Consider the following 17,146-nt stretch of genomic DNA (forward strand, 5'->3'; position numbering starts at 1 on the left):
AGAGAAGGACAATGAGGCTTAGAGAGGTAAAGTGACATTGCCTAAGGTTACCTTGTCAAGGCACATGGACAGTCTACTGACTGTCCAGCCAACCTCATGGAAGCACTGTCAGGACCCGCTGACCAGGCAGGGGCCCAGAGCCAGTTTTATAAAAACACTCTCTACACTAACAATTTGTCATCAATACTGGGAAAAGCTGGGTATTATGTGTGCAGCAATCACAAAACCTTGACATCACCCTTGATGTCTGTTTTTTGCACACTCTAAGTCACTCCATTAGGAAATTCTTTTGGCAGAAAATGATGAATCTGGACCTTTACCCTACCACCCCTGAGAGGATTTGGATTTATGGAGGGTCCTGGGTGGGCAGAGGAAGCCAGGCCACATTGGAGAGGCAAATTCAGGAAATAAATTACCTAAGAAGATCTCAGAGCATAGGGACTCAAATCTCCAAGACCCCAGGATTTTGTTGTGATTGCTTTTCTTAGCCTCAATTCTGCAGGGCTTTCTAAAACAGCCTTTCTTTCTACCTTCCCCTGAAATTCTATAAGCTTCATGTCCCCAAAACCTTCATCCACTCCTGGTTTGAGGTCTCAGAGCTCACCGGGGCAGGACTTGGGAATGAAGGTGTAAATTTGTCAGGAGAAGGGAGGCAAGGGCACAGTAAGAGAGTAAATCCTCATCTAACATGGCAGAAAGTCAATAGATAAATCACAATATCGCTATGTAAGCTTATTTTTGTAGCGACAAGGGGTGACCACCAGAAGAACTAAATGGAGGAACTGATATAAAGGGCTGTGTGTGGGGAGCAAGAGAGAGGGGCCTTTTGCTTTCATTTTAGGAACATTTAGACCATTTTATTTTGTAAAAAGTGCTGCTCTTGCATTACTTTGATATATATTTTTAATTTGATCTTTAAAAATTAAAGTAAAATTAAATGACTTAAGAAATAAAACGCAATACAAAACAGGAAAATAAAAAGCAAACACGCACGCTACACAACTGTCAGGGGGTGGGGGCAGGAAAAGGGGTGGGGCTAGTGGGCGGGGCTTGGGGCGGGGCACAGAACCCGGTCTCCTGGTTCCGACTCCAGGGAGGGGGCGGGGCGAAGAGCTAAGTTTCCTGTGACTCCGCCCACAGGGGGAGCCCGCGGAGCGCGGGGTTAAGACCGCTTGAGACCCGCCCCCAGCGCGGGGTCGTAGCGGGCGCGTCCGGGGGTTGCCCCACTGAAGGGGGCTTTGCACTCCGCGCCCAAGGCTATCCCCTCCCGGGGGCGTGGGTGCGGGCCGTGCGGGCACAGCCCTGGTTCTGCCTCCGAAGTCCCCGTCCCGGAAGTTCCCCTGAGGAGCCACGGGACGCAGGTAAGGGCACCCTGGCCGCCCTGTCAGCCCGCCTGTGCCCTCGCGGGCGCCCTCCCAGACTTGGACGCCAGGGCGACAGGTGGCGGCGGGGTGCAGAGCCTCGCAGCGCGTTCTCGCCTCGGCCTTGTCAACCGACCCCCGTTACTCCCATAGTGTTTGACCCGAGGTCGGCAGACGTGAGTTCGAATCCCACCGTCAGCGCTCGTGCACTTAGCCGATACACAGAAGGGCCCCACGAATGCTTACCGTGTGCCTCGAGGGCCCGCCACTGGCCTACGTGTCGGGGTCACAGCTGTGGGCAAAGGAACGTGGTGCGCGCCGCGTGGAGCTCTCCGTCTGGTGGGAAGATAAAAAGTTCTCCGTAGGGTGCTGCGAGAGCATTCAACAGGTGGTCCCCATCTGTAGAGGACGCTGGGGTTCCAACTTCCATATGAAGCAAGGATTCCAGGGTGGAGGACAGCAGAGCAAACACATTTTGTCGGGAGAGAATGTGACCCAGTTGAGTAAAAAGGAAAAGGAGGTTCCTCTGTAAAATGGGAGTCTTCCCACTCCCTGAAGATGGAGGGCGACTGTAAATGACTTGGCAGTGTTCCAGGTGTGCAGGCCGTGAAGGCACGTGAGGACCTTTCTGGATGCAGCAGGATGTTGATCCTAATAAATAGTGTGTGCCTCATGCCCCCCTTCACTCCCACCCCCTTTCCTTGAGTCCTGTTTCCTTGTCTGAGGCTCTCAAACAGCCTGTTCTCTAAAATGATGACTGTTTTGGTCATACGTTCTGGAAACATGCAACTGGTGCCCACGGTACACTGGCTCTCAGGATTGAAAGAGTAATCAGACAGGGCCCTGCCCTCCTGGAGCTCAGTTGGGGTGAGCCAGGTAAGGCAAACAGTTCCAGCCCCCAGGGCTGGGTTTCTGGGAGCTCAGATGAGGGGGTCTGACCCTCTGGCCTTGCCCAGGGAAGCCCCTCTGCTTCCAGCCAGGTACCCAGTTCCCAGAAAGACTCACCTGTTACTGCCAACTGCATGAACGGGGCCTCCCCTGACATAAGGCTCACACTCCTCCACTGAGCATCAGTTACTTCCTTTTATTGGTAGTGTCACCCTCTAAAACTGTCCAAAAATCTCCTTGCTGAGGACCCCTGAGATCTTAAAACTCCAGGGATTTAGGAGAGAGATTTGGGCTTCAGGGGAAACACCTGCCAACTGTTTGGTGTGTTTTATTGGCTTGAATGATCCCAATTCCTTCTTTGACTCTGTTACACTGTTGGTGTAGACTCTGGATTTGCTCCATGAAAAGTGGCTGGAAGGCTCAGAGAGTGGGGGAGCATAGTTTAGAGGAGTCTGGTGCTGTTTGTAGGTGGGGGGTGCCGTTTGTTAGGTGGGGGTAAAAAAAGCAACAAAACAGAACAGATATTAGCAGAAGGGTGCTGGAGGGAGAGGGAGAGAGGGTAAACTTCGTTTTCCCTCGAAGACCATGTCAGTGCCAGACTGGGAGAGAAGAAAGGGAGCTCTAGGCTTGGCAGTCACAGATGTGGGTTCAAATTCATGTTTGTTACTTCTCAGCTCTGTGAGTGACCCTGCACGGGTCACTTATGGTATAATTGTGCAAGCTGAACACAGTGCTTGGCATATAGTTTGCCCAAAAGAAATACTAACTTCTACCCTCTTCCCCTAAATGTACTAAAATAGGAATAATAATAGTACCTACTTCAGAGGGTTATTATGGGATCTAATGAGTTAATGTATCTAAAATACATACAGCAGTGCCCAATATGTAGGTAGTTACTAGTACTGCTATTATTATCACTCTCTATTCTGGGCAAAAACTGGTGAAATGAGGCAGGCCCAGAGGGCAAGATGTGGGGTTAGGGGTTAGCTCTGAGGGACTGTGCATGGTGATTAGCAGGGGAGTTGGGTTATCTGTTCCAGTGGTTTTACCAGAAAGCATCAGCCCTGTGTGGAGAAAAGGGGTGTTCTGCATGATAAAGGGCCTCCTAGGCAGTCACACTGTCAAAAGGCCTAAAAGCTCAGGCCAAAGAAAACAGTGAAGTCATGGGAGAAAACTAGGGTTGACAAAGATCTAAAATTGTCTTATTCTGGTTGTGTCTCTAATCCACAGCTGGGTGTGGGTCTCCTGTGAGGGGCTGCCCCTGACACCCACCCCCATGCTGAACCTCACCTTCATGTGTTAATTGCCTGAAACTGGTCTAGGAGTTTAGAGTCAGTACTAAATCCAGCAGGATACTGAGCCCATAATGAATGAATGAATGAATGGACAGAAACCTGCAAGGCAACCATCTAAGTGTGCTATTAAAAGAAAGTGTGCTATTAAAAAAATAGGGAAAGATAACTAGTGTCTCTGAGCACTTGCTAAGGGCCAAGCATTTTCATTTATGTTGTAGCTTAGTGGTGAACACCCCAGCTCTGGAGTCAGATAAAATTACCTGTGTGACCTGGTGTGTGTCACAGAAGCTCTCAAAAGCTCACTTTGGACATCTGTAAAATGGGAATCACTGTACCTATCTCATAGGGCTTTTATGAGTATTGAGTAATGCTCATATGTAAGTATATGAAGTGCTAGTCTTAATGCACAGCACATGGTATAGTAGGTGCTCAGTCAGTAATAGCTGCTCTTGTATTTATTAATCTTCCCAGTGCTCTCCACGGGGATGGAAGGCCACAGAAACCGATGGGTGGTCTTGATTCTGAACTCCATCCCATGGGGAAGGAAAGGCTCTCCGCAGACACTAACCAGACAGGTTGTGTGAAATGAAGTCAACTTTATGTGCATTTCATTCATTACCTAAAGCGCTTGACTCTGTGAAATCTTAAAACGAAAAAAACCTGCAAAATTATAACTTATGTGCCTTTCAAGTTTAGATATTTTATCATCCAGATAAATCTTTCATGCATCTATGTTAAACCACTTTAGGCTGTCGAAGCTCTTAAATAAAGTGACTTGTCCTGACCAGTGTCTGTCTTGGCTCATTTATCATAGTTGCCTGGTGAAGACAGACAGATCCCATTTTGCAGGGCAGGCCTCAGGATGGCAGCTCCAGCCCCAGTGTTTTAGCAGCGCAGTACTGCGTGGTGGTGTTTAACAAACCACGGTGGACTCGTGGTTCTCTCATCATTGTCTCTCACATGCACATCCCACAGTGCCAATCTAGGAACTAGGAATGGAAAGGCATTCTGCTGCTAGTACGGACCTGGAGAAATCAGCTTCAGGGAAAATCTAAGGTTCTCCAGTGATGGGTTTTTGGGTGAAAGTGCCTTCAGTGAGTTTGGCAGTGTCTTCTGGAAGTGAGAGCTGTCTGCTCTTATTACCCAGGAGTGCCCTTTTTGCATCTGGCCACCTGCCCAGTGAAAATCTGATTTGCATGTCTGCCTCCCTGCTATCCCTGCCTCTGGCCAGAGTTGCCCCTAAAGCCGGAATCCCTGGAGCTGCTGCCTTCCTATAGTCCCAGTGGGCACCTTGCCAGGCATGCCAGTCTCCAGTTGCCCTGGAATTACCTCCTCTGGGGGTGGCTCTTGTGCAGTGGGTGCTGGAGCCCTCTCCTGGGTGACAAGGGTCCACCTAAGAACCTGTTTATTTTCTCCTTCTTTGATACCTCTGGGCACACGGGGTCAGCATAGGTTTTATTATGTTGTAGCTAGTGACCTGCCATTTGAGAGGAGAGAAGGGCAAAGCTGACTGCTGCTTTGCAGAGGGCGGGAACACCTGTCCGCATGCAGAGCTGTGCCATTCCAGCACCATCCCTCATGAGCAACCTGCAGCCTCCAGAGGGGCAGCACACCTGCCTTCAAGCCCATTCAGTTCCACTGAAAACAAGGAGAAAATAACACTAAAAGGCTGGTTTTAAATAAGATCTGACCCAAACAGCTCCAAGAAACATTCCCTTTCCATGACCGAATATTATTAGAGAGTTATTTTATTTGTTTGGCCAGAGCTGTTGACAAAAGGCATCTTTGATCCCCACTAGTCTCAGATGTAGGCCTCATTACCAGAGATGATGAGCTGCCGTCTTCCCTGAAGCAAAAGAAGGGAACTGGCATCACTGTGCAGAAACCCACAAGGCCTATGGGTTCTGAGGAGTAAATGTGTCCATCGTCAACCTGAAACTTTTCAGAGCTCCTAAGATGGTTTTTAAATGAGAGCCAATCTTTCTTCCTGCCTTCCCCCTCCCATCAGTACTCCCTCCCTTGCTTCCTCTTATAAAAGGAACTGTCAAGGCAGGACACAGCCAGGTGGGAGTGTTGGAACATATTAAAGGCAGATGTGTGGGGGGTTAATATCATGATTCCGGTCCTTCCCACCTAGTCACAGTGTTCAGAAGAGGGGAGTATGGAGCGAGACTGACGAACCCTGTCAGCCTAATTGCATACTAACCACAGCCATCAGAATTCTGTTGGAAGCCAATCTGCTCCCTGAAATGGGTTTGCAATTGGTGGGGGAATAATGATGAAAACAAGTGATGTAAACAAACCCCATTTGGGCCCAATAAGTTACATATTGGAGAGATTAAAGGTCAGTGTTAGTAAAGTAATGACACCAGGACAGGTAAAGAGCAAACTTGAAAAGGCTAGATGTTTCTCTATGAGCAGGTGATCATTAGGACAGAATGCCTGTTACATGAATTAGTATAGGAGTCTAACTTTAAATTATTGACTTTCAAATGTTCACTTTAAAGTTCAGAAATAGGTGTTTATGGCATGAATCCTATCAGAGATTTAGTATCAAAGACTGCTTTGCTTCTTAATTCTCCCATCAGGCCTTCTTTTATGTAACTTTTATAATGCTTTTGGTCATTATTGCCTTAATGTTTTTGTGAAAAAATGATGCCAGTGTCTGTTAGCCACTTTATATTTTATGAATAATCAAAGGACCGCAGATGATGAAAGGAGGAGGGCTGCCTGTTTCAGGGAAGCGGGCTTCCTTTGGCTTCTTAAGGGATTCTGTCATAAGAAAATAATTTGAAAAGTGAATAGAGCTACTGTATAAAGATGCATCTTTTTATAATGGTGAAAACTTAGAAGTGACCTGAATATACAATATAGGAAGATAGTCCAAGTACAGAACACCAGGTTGATGAAATATTGTACAGTATTTAAAAATATGAAGATTAGTAATGTGGGAAGTTGTTACGTGCTCAGTAAACAGAATGCCATTACATTAAGATGCGTTCAGGAAGACAGTCTGTGAGGGAAGCCTCAGAGGGGACAATAATTGCATTTGAACAATAGAACTATGCATAACTTTTTTTTACATATTTCCAACTTGCTGTTTTGTTCTATTACTCCCAAAACTTTTTTTAAAAGACCACCAAATTAGCCAAGTTAATAATGTTTCTTCTATTTGCAGTTTCAAGGGCATGGCATTTGTGCCCTTAATCTGAGTAAGTCTTTTAATCAACAGTTTCTAAAGCTGGGCTTGTCTGCCTGCCTCCATGTCTCTGGTAGAGGCCTGTACTCTGGGTCCACTGGCTGAATGGCCTGCAGATGTGCTCACTCTGGTCCTGTAGACCCATATTCTCAGGGTTTTTAAGATGAAGAAGGCAACTGCCCTTTTCCTGCCCTACAAACTCATATCCCTCTGCCAGCCTCTCTCCTCCTTGCTCCCTTTGGGGCTCATTGGTGAAGTTTTAGCAACCTCTGCCCCCAATACACACACACACACACACACACTCACACTCACACTCTGCCAGCAATTGCCTGGGGCAGCCCCATATCACTCACTCAGCTTCTTGTCCTGCTCAGGCCTTGGTACTCAGTACCTCAGGGTCAGCTTTGTATATTCATATATATATATATACATACCCACACACACACACATATATATATATATATATGTATATAATTTTTATTGATTTCAGAGAGGATGGGAAAGGGGAGAGAGAGATAGACACATCAATGATGAGAGAATCATTGATCAGCTGCCTCCTGCACGCACCCTACTGGGGATCGAGCCCATAACCCAGGTGTGTGCCCTGCCCAGGAATTGAACGGTGATCTCCTGGTTCATAGGTTGATGCTCAACCACCGAGCCACACCAGCCGGGCCTGCTTTGTATATTCTTAATGCCAACTCTCCCTGTGTCAGCCCTTGTACCCGTCATCCTCTGCTGCCTAGAGTGTTGCCAAGGGCATGTCCTAAAACAGCAGTTCTCAAGCTCATTCATTTGGCCAAACATTGAGAAATCATGGCATGTGTCTTTATTAGAGACAAGGCTTTAAGTCTGCATGGTTTATTTGGGAGGAGGTCCCAGGAAGTGCTAGCAAGAAGTAGGGAAATAAGCCAGAGGAGTTCACCACCAAGCAGGTCACCAGCGTGGACAAGGGGAATTTACACCTGCTTGGAGTCCCCGGCAGCCAGTGTAGAACACCCTTTCAGAGTTAGCCTTTGTGGGGCTGGTTATGTACACACCATTGATGTCCCTCATTGGCTGAGCACTGGTCCTGGGGGGAATGAATTCTCGAGGACTGTGGCAGCTTCCAGTGAAGCACCAGGGCAAAGGGATGCAGACGCTGGCACGTGGAAGTCAAGCTGGTTCCTCTCAAGTGGTGAGGCCCGAGTGTCAGGGCATAGTACTGACAATGTCTGCTGTGACATTCTTCCCTAAACACCATGAACATTATAAAGTGAAAATAACCAAATGCTGAATCAGAGGTCCATTTGTACCAAATCGAAGACTGTATTAAGAACTAACCAACCCCAAAAACTTACGAAAAATTATGGGAAGAAACCTTTAAATTAGAAAAATAGTACCATATCTTTTTCCTATGAATTGGGATGGACTGCCAATATTTGAAGTGGCAGAATGCTAGTGTTCTGCAGCTGTGCAGTTTGAGACCCAGCATTTTAAAAGAGGGCCTGAGTGTATAATAAGATTTATCTGTATTGTGGCAATGTTTCTCCCGTTGTTGTAGCTTGTTTTTTTTCCCCCTGTTAATTTCTCAAGCACATTAAAGATGGTTTTAAAAGAAAAATTCATTGGGAGAAAACATTTAACTTCATTTGTATCCAGTGCCACGTTTTAATATTAATACTGGATTCACCATACTGACACTAATATCAGAGGATGGGAGAGAATTTCTCTAGTGATGGCTTTAGGCAATGTGATAAATGCTTTGTAGTCGTTGCCTTTATATAGTAACACTCCATCTCCAATTAAAGATTTAGTAAGCTCTTCATCAAAATATCTATTCACAATTGAGACGTACAAGATGGTTGTGCTGACATTTCAACTTAATTCACTCTAATTTTGTGGGTCCCAATCCATTTTAGATACTTGTGTTTTTCTACACAGAGGAGGAATAATGACAAGAGTTTGGGGACATAATGCAGAGACTAGAAACATTCTCCATGTATTTATTATTATTAAGTCTATTCGAATATTTGTCACTACAAATGAAGGACTTAACTCTGAAATGATTTAAAATTGTTCACGTAGCAAGTTCAATAGGGTTTAGTGGCTAAAGTTTATATGCTTTGAGGTATTGGCATTTTAGAATTTGTATAAAAAGGATTCATGAGCCTGATGTTTTAAAGCAATGAAGCCATTTCCCTTTGGTTCTACATACATTCCATAAAGAATAAGTGACTTCCTGGTGTTCAGGCCCATTCCCGTGTCCTGTGCACATGGCAGACATCGCTCACTCATCCTGAGTCTGCATCTTCCATTGCAGTGTTCAGCCACTACAGTCCATCATCATTGGCTCACCAGATGAAGCCAATAGGTACTCTGTGCTCATGCACACCTCCTTACCTGTTCTTGTCATTGCCGTGAAGGGTCAACAAAAGAACCCTTCCCAGTCTCTCTACCAAAAAAAAAAAAAAAAGATGAATTCAAGAAGCAGTGGGTATGATCACCTTGTGCCTTTTGTCACCTCTCTGTTATGCAGATGGTAGTTTTTCAGTTTGTCAGCATTTGTCTCCCTTTTCTCCTTCTATCATGTGCATTTTGTTTTTTCCTTTCTTCCTCAAATGTTGCTCAGAAGATCAAGCAAGGAGTCCAGAATTATTTGCTATTTGGTCTCATAAAGTTCGGTTGAAGTACTTTGTATTAATGGGAATACATTGAGGGTTTTTTCCTACCTCTTCAGGAAGACTACTCTGTTGTAGGTCACTTGTGACCTCCACATTGCCAAACCTCCCATATCTCCTGTGCCACATGTGCAGCCTGTGATACCTCTGATCATGCCCACCTCTTGACCCTTCTTTCTTAGATTTTCCTCCTTCCAGCCTAATTGTTTCTTCTTTGATTTCCCCATCTGCTGCCTTCCCTCTGCTAGCATTTTGAGTGGTGAATCCCCAGGATTCTTCACTTCTCCTCTTGTACATTCCACCTGGATCATTTCATCCCTGCCCCTGGTTTTTAACTCTCACCTTTACATAAATACCTCCTACATCCTCATCTCCATCACCCACTCTCTCTGGAATATCCAGCAGCCCGCTGAATGATGCCTCTTGTGGCTTTGTTAGGTTGCAGATGGAATTAAGGTTGCTAATCAGCTGACCCTAAAATATCTGGAATCATACAGATAGGATCAATGTAATCACAAGGGTCCTTATAAATGAAAGAAGAAGGCAGGAGAGTCAGAGTGATGCAGTGTGAGTGAGACTGGACCAGCTGTGGCTGGTGTCAGAGCCAGAACAAGCACCGCCTTGGAAGGTGGAAAGGGGCATGAGCCAAGGAATGTGGCAGCCTGTGAAATCTGGAAAGGCAGGAAATGGATTCTCCCCTAGGGCCTCAGAAAGGAATATAGCCTTGCCAACACCTTTATTTTAGCCCGGTGAAACTCCTTTTGGACTTCTGACCACCAGAACTATCCTATATACTAAAAGGCTAATATGCAAATCAACCGAGCAGCGGAATGACCAGTCACTATGATGCGCACTGACCACCAGGGGGCAGATGCTCAACGCAGGAGCTGCCCCCTTGGTGGACAGTGCACTCCCCCAGGGGGAGCGCCGCTCAGCCAGAAGCCAGGCTCAGGGAGGGGGCCTAAGCCAGCAGTCAGACGTCCCCCGAGGGGTCCTGGACATCGAGAGGGCGCAGGCCAGGCTGAGGGACCCTCTTGTCCCCCAGTGCACGAATGTCCTGCACCAGGCCTCTAGTAAGATAATAAAATGTGTGTGTATTTTTAAGCTAAGTGGAATCATTTGTTATAGCAGCAACAGGAAACTAACAGAGGATAATCATCCCTTTCTCAAAATATTGGAGTGTGGAGTCAGGAAATAATGTCTGAAAATTACCCAGTAAAGCTCCTGAAACATAATAGATGCTTAATAAACAGTAATGTTGATGGTGGACAATGTTGGGGGAGTGGTGATCATTAACACAGAGTAAAGGAGAGTAGCTGATGGCAGGTGCCTAAAGAATCAAGGTCAGGGACTCTGAGGTGAGATTCAGGGCTAGTAGGAGGCCAGCAGGCAACACCTGGTGGCCAAAGGGAACCATTCTGTCTGTTAGTCCACAGAATGGACTATCCTCTTCCTGTTCTTCAGCACTTACCTATCAAGGCCATCCTACCTGGAGGAAGTGGGAGTTGGGGAAGGGCTGCCAGAGATCTGGTAGAAGGCGGGCCTCTCTCTGCCTGGCCCTCACTCACCCTAATGTCTTTGGCTGCCCTTATGGTCTTAAAAATCATTAGTCCAACCTCGAGTGTCAACAGCTAAACTTCACTAAGCTTTTTATGGCCCAGACAATATGCTTGGTGCCCTATGACAGAGCCAGTATTCACCACAGCCCTCTGAGGCAGGCCTTATTTCCCATATTACAGAGGAGCAAACAGAGACTCCAAGAGGTTAGGCAACTTGTTCAAGTGACAGAACTGGGACTACAAGCTAGGTTTGTCTGACTCCAGATCCAGCCTCCTGCACCAATCTGGGCACCGAGTGGGAGACATGACCCATCCACAGGCTGACTGAAAGGGGCTGGGGCTCTGTTTGCATTCTGTGGGCCTGTAGGAGCAAGGTTCCCCAAGTCTCCAGAGGAAATGCCCCGCCCTCCTGCACCTCGGGGAATGACGGAGCCCCCTGGTGAGATGGGGTTGGGGCACATTTGCTTCTGGGGTCTTTGTAGGGGCATCCACATCTGCTTTTATTTCAGGGGGCGGGGTTGGGGGTAAGTGAAATAACATGGGAAGTTATTAATGATTGCTTAGAGACTTCTCTGTAGCAGTTCACTATATTATTTTCTCTAATTTGGGGGGCTATTTTGTAATTTTTTATAATAAAAAGTTGTCTTATTTCAAAGTCATCACTGAGCCCTTAGGAGGTGCCCAGTCTTAGGCTGAATTAGACACAGCACTATACTCTGGGACCCACAGATAAATGACCGCAGTGGTGGGGCCAGCCTTGGGGCAGAGGTGGAGGGGCATGATGGAGCCAAGTGGAACAGTCCTCAGAGGAGCAGGAAGTCATGCCTTGGACCTAATTCTGACTCTCCAGGTGTACTCTTGCTTTTGTCTAGCTGTTTATAGTCAGTCCTGAGTCAAGTAACTAAGAGATAGTTAGCTGGGTCTTTTTTTGATGCCTGGTCACTGAGAGATTTCCTGCAGTGTGTGACTGTCCGTCCACAGGTGGGCTGACTTCTCCTTCGTGGTGGCATTATTCCTTTGCTGTGTTATGATATGAGAAAAGAACTGTTGTGTTTTATCACACATCTTCTCATGGTACATATTAATCAATAGGAATTCCATTTGTCACTGCAGATTCTCTAGCAGATTTTTCTTGCCAAGTCCTGTAATCTTTTGGGTTTCACATGAAAGTTTATTTTTCAGACTTAGCATTGGAATAGATAAACAGATTCCCTGATCTCCCTTTAGCCTCCTTTTTCTTTGCATTTTTTCCTTATCAAAATAGCCAGCTGATGAAGGTGAGCAGCCCTCAGGGTGTTTGTTCCTACCTTATCATCTCAATATTTCCAAGAACTTTGACAAATCTATAGACTGTGTTGAGCATCTTTTAAAGCAGACATCACTGCTAACCAAGAGGTCAGAGTTGGCCAAGCACTGGTTTAGCTCTCTAAATACAATGTTATTCTTCAACTAAAATTCGATATCTTTCCTATAAGCCTTTGGACATGTGAATGCATAGTAGGTGACCTCTGAGTGGTAATTTCATGAATTCTTGGTGAAATGAATTGTATCAGATCAATATATCCGTAGACTCATCAAATTTTTTGAGCTGCGAGGGACTTTAAGATGAATCTGGTATAGCTCTGTTAGTGGAAGAAACATTCATTTTAACTGCATAGTCAATTCTCAATTAACAAGGATATTAGAGTGGAAGGAGGTCAGTGATAATCACAAATCATGGCAAAAATAAAATTATAGTGAACACTGGATTTTCTGGAGGTGATCAACTGGTTTGTGGATTAATTGAGGTTAAGACACAGTGGACTTTAGGATGTCATTGCCTTTGTAATGGGTCAGCAGCTGCTCACCACCTGGCCTCCACCCACCCTCTCTGTCTCAGGGAAGAGAAGGGCTTCTTGGGGCTATATCTGGCAGAAAGGGCTCATCTTGACAGATACCATTATGGTGCAGACCTCAGTTCTGGGAGCTGGATGAAGGCTGCTTATAGGGCTTGTCACACCTGTCCCTTGATCAGTGGTTCTCAAACTTGAGCTCCAGCTGACCCACCTGGAAATTTTGTGAAGATTCAGATTGCTGGGCCCAAGCCCCAGTCTCTGATTCAGTGGGTCTGCAGTGGGGCCTGAGAATTTGCTTGTTTAACAAGTGCCCAGGTGATGTTAACACAGCCAACCCAGAGACCACATTTGGAGAACCATGGCTTTCCAGACCATTCTTTTCATCCCAGCTGCATGTTAGAGTCACCTGGGGAGATTTTTAAACCTATTGATGCCTAGATAACACCTCAGCCAATTATATGAGAGACTCTGGAGGTGAGACCCAGGCATGGGTGTTTCTAAAGCTCCCGGGTGAATTTAATGTGCATCTAGGTAATGTTTTCCAATCCTTTGTCATCTACATACAAGTCTCATGATTTTTCCCATATCTTTACCCCCTGTATTTAATATTTCTTTAAAGCTTTTCATATGAATTTATTTTAAAAGCAAACTATCTCCTTCATGGGAGGAGAACTAATTTCACAGGCCAGATATGGGATACACATGTAAAACAACTATTGGAGTTCTAGCCTGGATTCATCTTGCATCTCATCACACTTTGGAAGTCTCTACTCTAGAACTGTGTTCTTTTTTTTTTTTCCACAAAGGTGATGGAATATTCTACTTCTGTTCTTCATCCCTCTGTGGAACAGGCAAGGTTCTACTAACTCTGAGCAGTATGATCTCCCCACAAGAGAAACAGTTTGGAATACAAGTGAGAGTGACTTCATTACAGATAACCTCGGTTAGGTGATCATCTTCACTTAAAAAAAAAAAAGATTCATCAATAGAAGAATAGATAAACTGTAGTATTGCCAAAAATGGAATACTACTCAGCAATGAAAAGGAACACACAGCTAATGTACACGCCACTTGGACGAATCTCACAGACATTATGCTGAGTGAAAGACAAGCACAGAAGATTATACACTGTATGATTCTATTTCAAGTTCTAAAACAGGCAAAACTAGTCTTTTAGAACAATGGTTGCTTGAGAGTACGGGACAAGGAGATGGAGTAGCAAGGGACATGAGGAAACTTTTTGGGGTGATGGGATGTTCTGTACCTTATAGGATTAGGGGGTGGTTCCCAAGGGAGGCTGCTGTCTTAGGAGAGAGGACTGTGGCTGCCCTGTGCTGGCCCTGCTGCCAGAGGAGATAGCCAAGGGCACTCCTTCCTTCACATGAGCTGTGTCCTGGAGGTTCCATGGGGGGTTGCCCTGGCAACCAGCCCCGGGTGAAGCTGTGAAGAGGCTGTGTTAGATGTGACCCTCAAATACCACCTGGACCCTCCCACAGAAAGGCTGATGTGAGTGGGTGAGGAATAGAGGGGACTTCCCAGATGCTCCAACCATCAGAACATGCCACCCCAATGTCTCACTGGGCCCAGGGACATGGTGGGGAGGAAGTGGGGGTGTGAAGATATGAGTTTACCACCATGGGGATTAGGCAGGTGCAGTGGGCAAGAGTGGCCTTCTCAGGCCTGGTAGTGGGCTCTCTAGGGTACCCCACTGAAGCTTCCAATAAGCATGTACCTCTGCATGCTAGCCTCATCTTCACTTCAGTTAGTGGCCTGAATTCATCACCTCCCATCCATTCCCAAGGCTCTTCTTCACCCTCATCCCAGCCAGTCCCTACCAGGACAGGAAGTGCAGGGTCTCAGGGTCCTTGATGCCAATTAGCTTGGCTGGATCCTTGAGGAGTTTCAGTCGTAATATTACCAGACATTCCAGATGCTTCGATGCATCTGAGTTAGCAACCATTACATCTTTAAAATTTTCTCCTAGAAGCAGAAAAAAAAAAAAGTCCAAGAGCACAAGCCTGTCACGTAAAGTGCCTGGTTTTCAAGGCGCCATTTGTGAGACCCCTCACAGCAGCAATTCTACCATCAGCCGAGCTCTTCCCTGGTTTGCTGCAGTCTGGGCCATGTTTTATGATGGCGGTGAGCAAAGGCTCCTATTCCGGTCTGGTCTAACGCAGCCCACAAGCTTGCATTTCATTTTGCAAACTCTTACTATTATGGTGCCATTGGTGGAAGATGTAGCAGTGTTTAATTCTTCACTCCCTCTGTGGCTCGAGCACTTTAGTAATTTAAAAGTGCTTCTTTTCTTTCTTCATCTAGAGAAGTAAAAATAATTATAATAGAAATGGGTAATTTGCAACTACAATGCCTGGCTGATAATCAAAAACTTGTAAATGGAAACATAGCATATGTTTATCACTTCTTAAAATTAGAATGCGATTAAAGTACCTGTGGCCTCAAAGAGAGGGCATTATGGAAGGGAAGGCAGGCTTAGTTGTTTGTTGGAGACCAGCCTGCTAATGAGGCTTTTAAGTTGCTGTTGCCTCAGGAGCACTGAATAAAGGAAGGTGTCCCTGGGAGCTGCTCAGCTGTTCAGGTAATCACGTGTGGATTGATCACCCCCTTGCATAAAACTATGCAGGGGCCAACCAGCCACCACCATCAAGATCAAGTTCAGCCCTAGCCAGTTTGGCTCAGTGGGTAGAGCACCAGCCTGCGGACTGAAGGGTCCCAGGTTCAGTTCTGGTCAAGGGCACGCGCCCAAGTGCCGGACTCCGTCACCAGTAGAGGGTGTGCAGGAGGCAACCAATCAATGACTCTCTCTCATCATTGATGTTTCTATCACTCTCTCCCTCTCCCTTCCTCTCTCTCTCTCTATATATATATATTTAAAAAGATCAAGTTCAACCTTAACATAGAACACAGGGCCCTTGGCAACCAGGCCCTGGAAAACTTCGTCATCCCCTCTATAACCTTGGCTATTCTGTTGACCCTCTCGTAGCCCCAACATGCCCCTGGCCTTCCACATTACCAGGCTTTGCAAATGCTGTTTTCTCTTCCCAGCTCATTTACCTACCTAACTCCTATTCATCCTTCAAAATGCAAAACTTATGTTACTTCCTGCAGGAACCCTTTCATACCCCTTTTACACCGCTCTCTCAGCCTCGCTGGGCTGGGGCCTCCTCTTTGTACTCAGGCTCCCTCTGTTTCCATTTATGCCAGTTCTTAACGACACTGGATTGTGAACATTGGTTAGCCCATCTGCTTTCCAATAGCTCAGACAGGTCAGCCCTGTAGGCACGAATGTGGTTCCTGGCCTACTACTGCCTGACACTTAGTAGGTGTTGATGTTTGCTGAATGAAAGGATTATTAATGGCAGTGAAGGAGTTTTAAAGTTTGTCTTTTAAAAAGCATAATTATCACAGTCATTGATAAAATAAATCCCATAATGCACTCCTTAGCCAACTGGGCTATTTGGATCCTCTGCATCCATGTTCATTTTTGTGATGAACTAAAGGGTGGATTGTGATGTAGGCTAGTTCTCTATTCAAAAGCAAAATTGGCCTTGGTTTTGCTTCTGTCATAAATTCTGCATGCGTCTGTACCATAATCAGGACAATAATGGATTTACTGCTTTGCATCTTATTTGTGTGATATTATCAGAAGTATTATAGAACAAATGCTTTCAGCATTAAAAGGAGGTCAGTGTTATTAATGAAGTGTTTGCAAACCCAGGAAGCAAGTTTATCTCTATTTATTCCTTCACTCTGTAACCCAGTGGCCAGCTCTCTGTGTCTGCCGGTGAGTGGGCACCTCTGCCAGTCACTGGGTTCCTCATGGATCATTTGGGGTGCAATGTTTACATTAAAATCATACCCCTTGCTTGAAGTTGACTTTATTTTTATCTGCAGGCCAAATTGCTGAAGGCTCACTTTTTAGCTAATCTAGTACTTCTCATGTCCCAGGCTTGGGGGGAGGGGGGAGGAGGAAGGTGGGATTCCTGCCCAAAGGGTCTCACCTGTGAGACACTCACATAGAGTGGAGCTGTTCCAAAGCTATCCTTAGCCTGGGGCTGTGCCATCACGGGACTCTGTGTGCTCTACCAGCTCCTGGGACCCAGGGACAAGAGAGGACAGGAGTCTGAGCTAGGAGACGGGTAGGGGGAGCTCTGGTCACAAGGGGCTGTGCGCCTCTGACCAGATCTCTTAGCCTGTCTCCATCTTCCTGACCTGTAAGCCATGAGGCTGGAGCGTGTCTGGTCCCTTGCATCTGTCCCTGAAATGCTGTCATGCTCTGGATCTGAGTTAGAACGTGTTGCTGACTATGTGACTGGGCCATGAATGACTCC

The 17,146-nt window shown here is 46.1% G+C and overlaps 1 protein-coding gene across 4 annotated transcripts in view; it reads left to right on the forward strand.

Annotated features, from left to right (window-relative positions):
- The first annotated feature begins 1,102 nt into the window (after positions 1–1,102).
- Positions 1,103–17,146, forward strand: part of NMNAT3 (nicotinamide nucleotide adenylyltransferase 3) — an 84,513-nt gene continuing 68,469 nt past the window's right edge. Inside the window, exon 1 of one of the 4 annotated variants that reach the window (XM_080675260.1) lies at positions 1,103–1,361. The gene's annotated coding sequence lies outside the window, so the exon portion shown is untranslated. The remainder of the gene's footprint in view (positions 1,362–17,146) is intronic. The other 3 variants (XM_080675262.1, XM_080675261.1, XM_080675263.1) reach the window with 3 other exon arrangements.

The sequence above is a fragment of the Plecotus auritus genome (genome assembly GCF_963455305.1).
Source record: "Plecotus auritus genome assembly, chromosome: 6".
NCBI lineage: Eukaryota > Metazoa > Chordata > Mammalia > Chiroptera > Vespertilionidae > Plecotus > Plecotus auritus.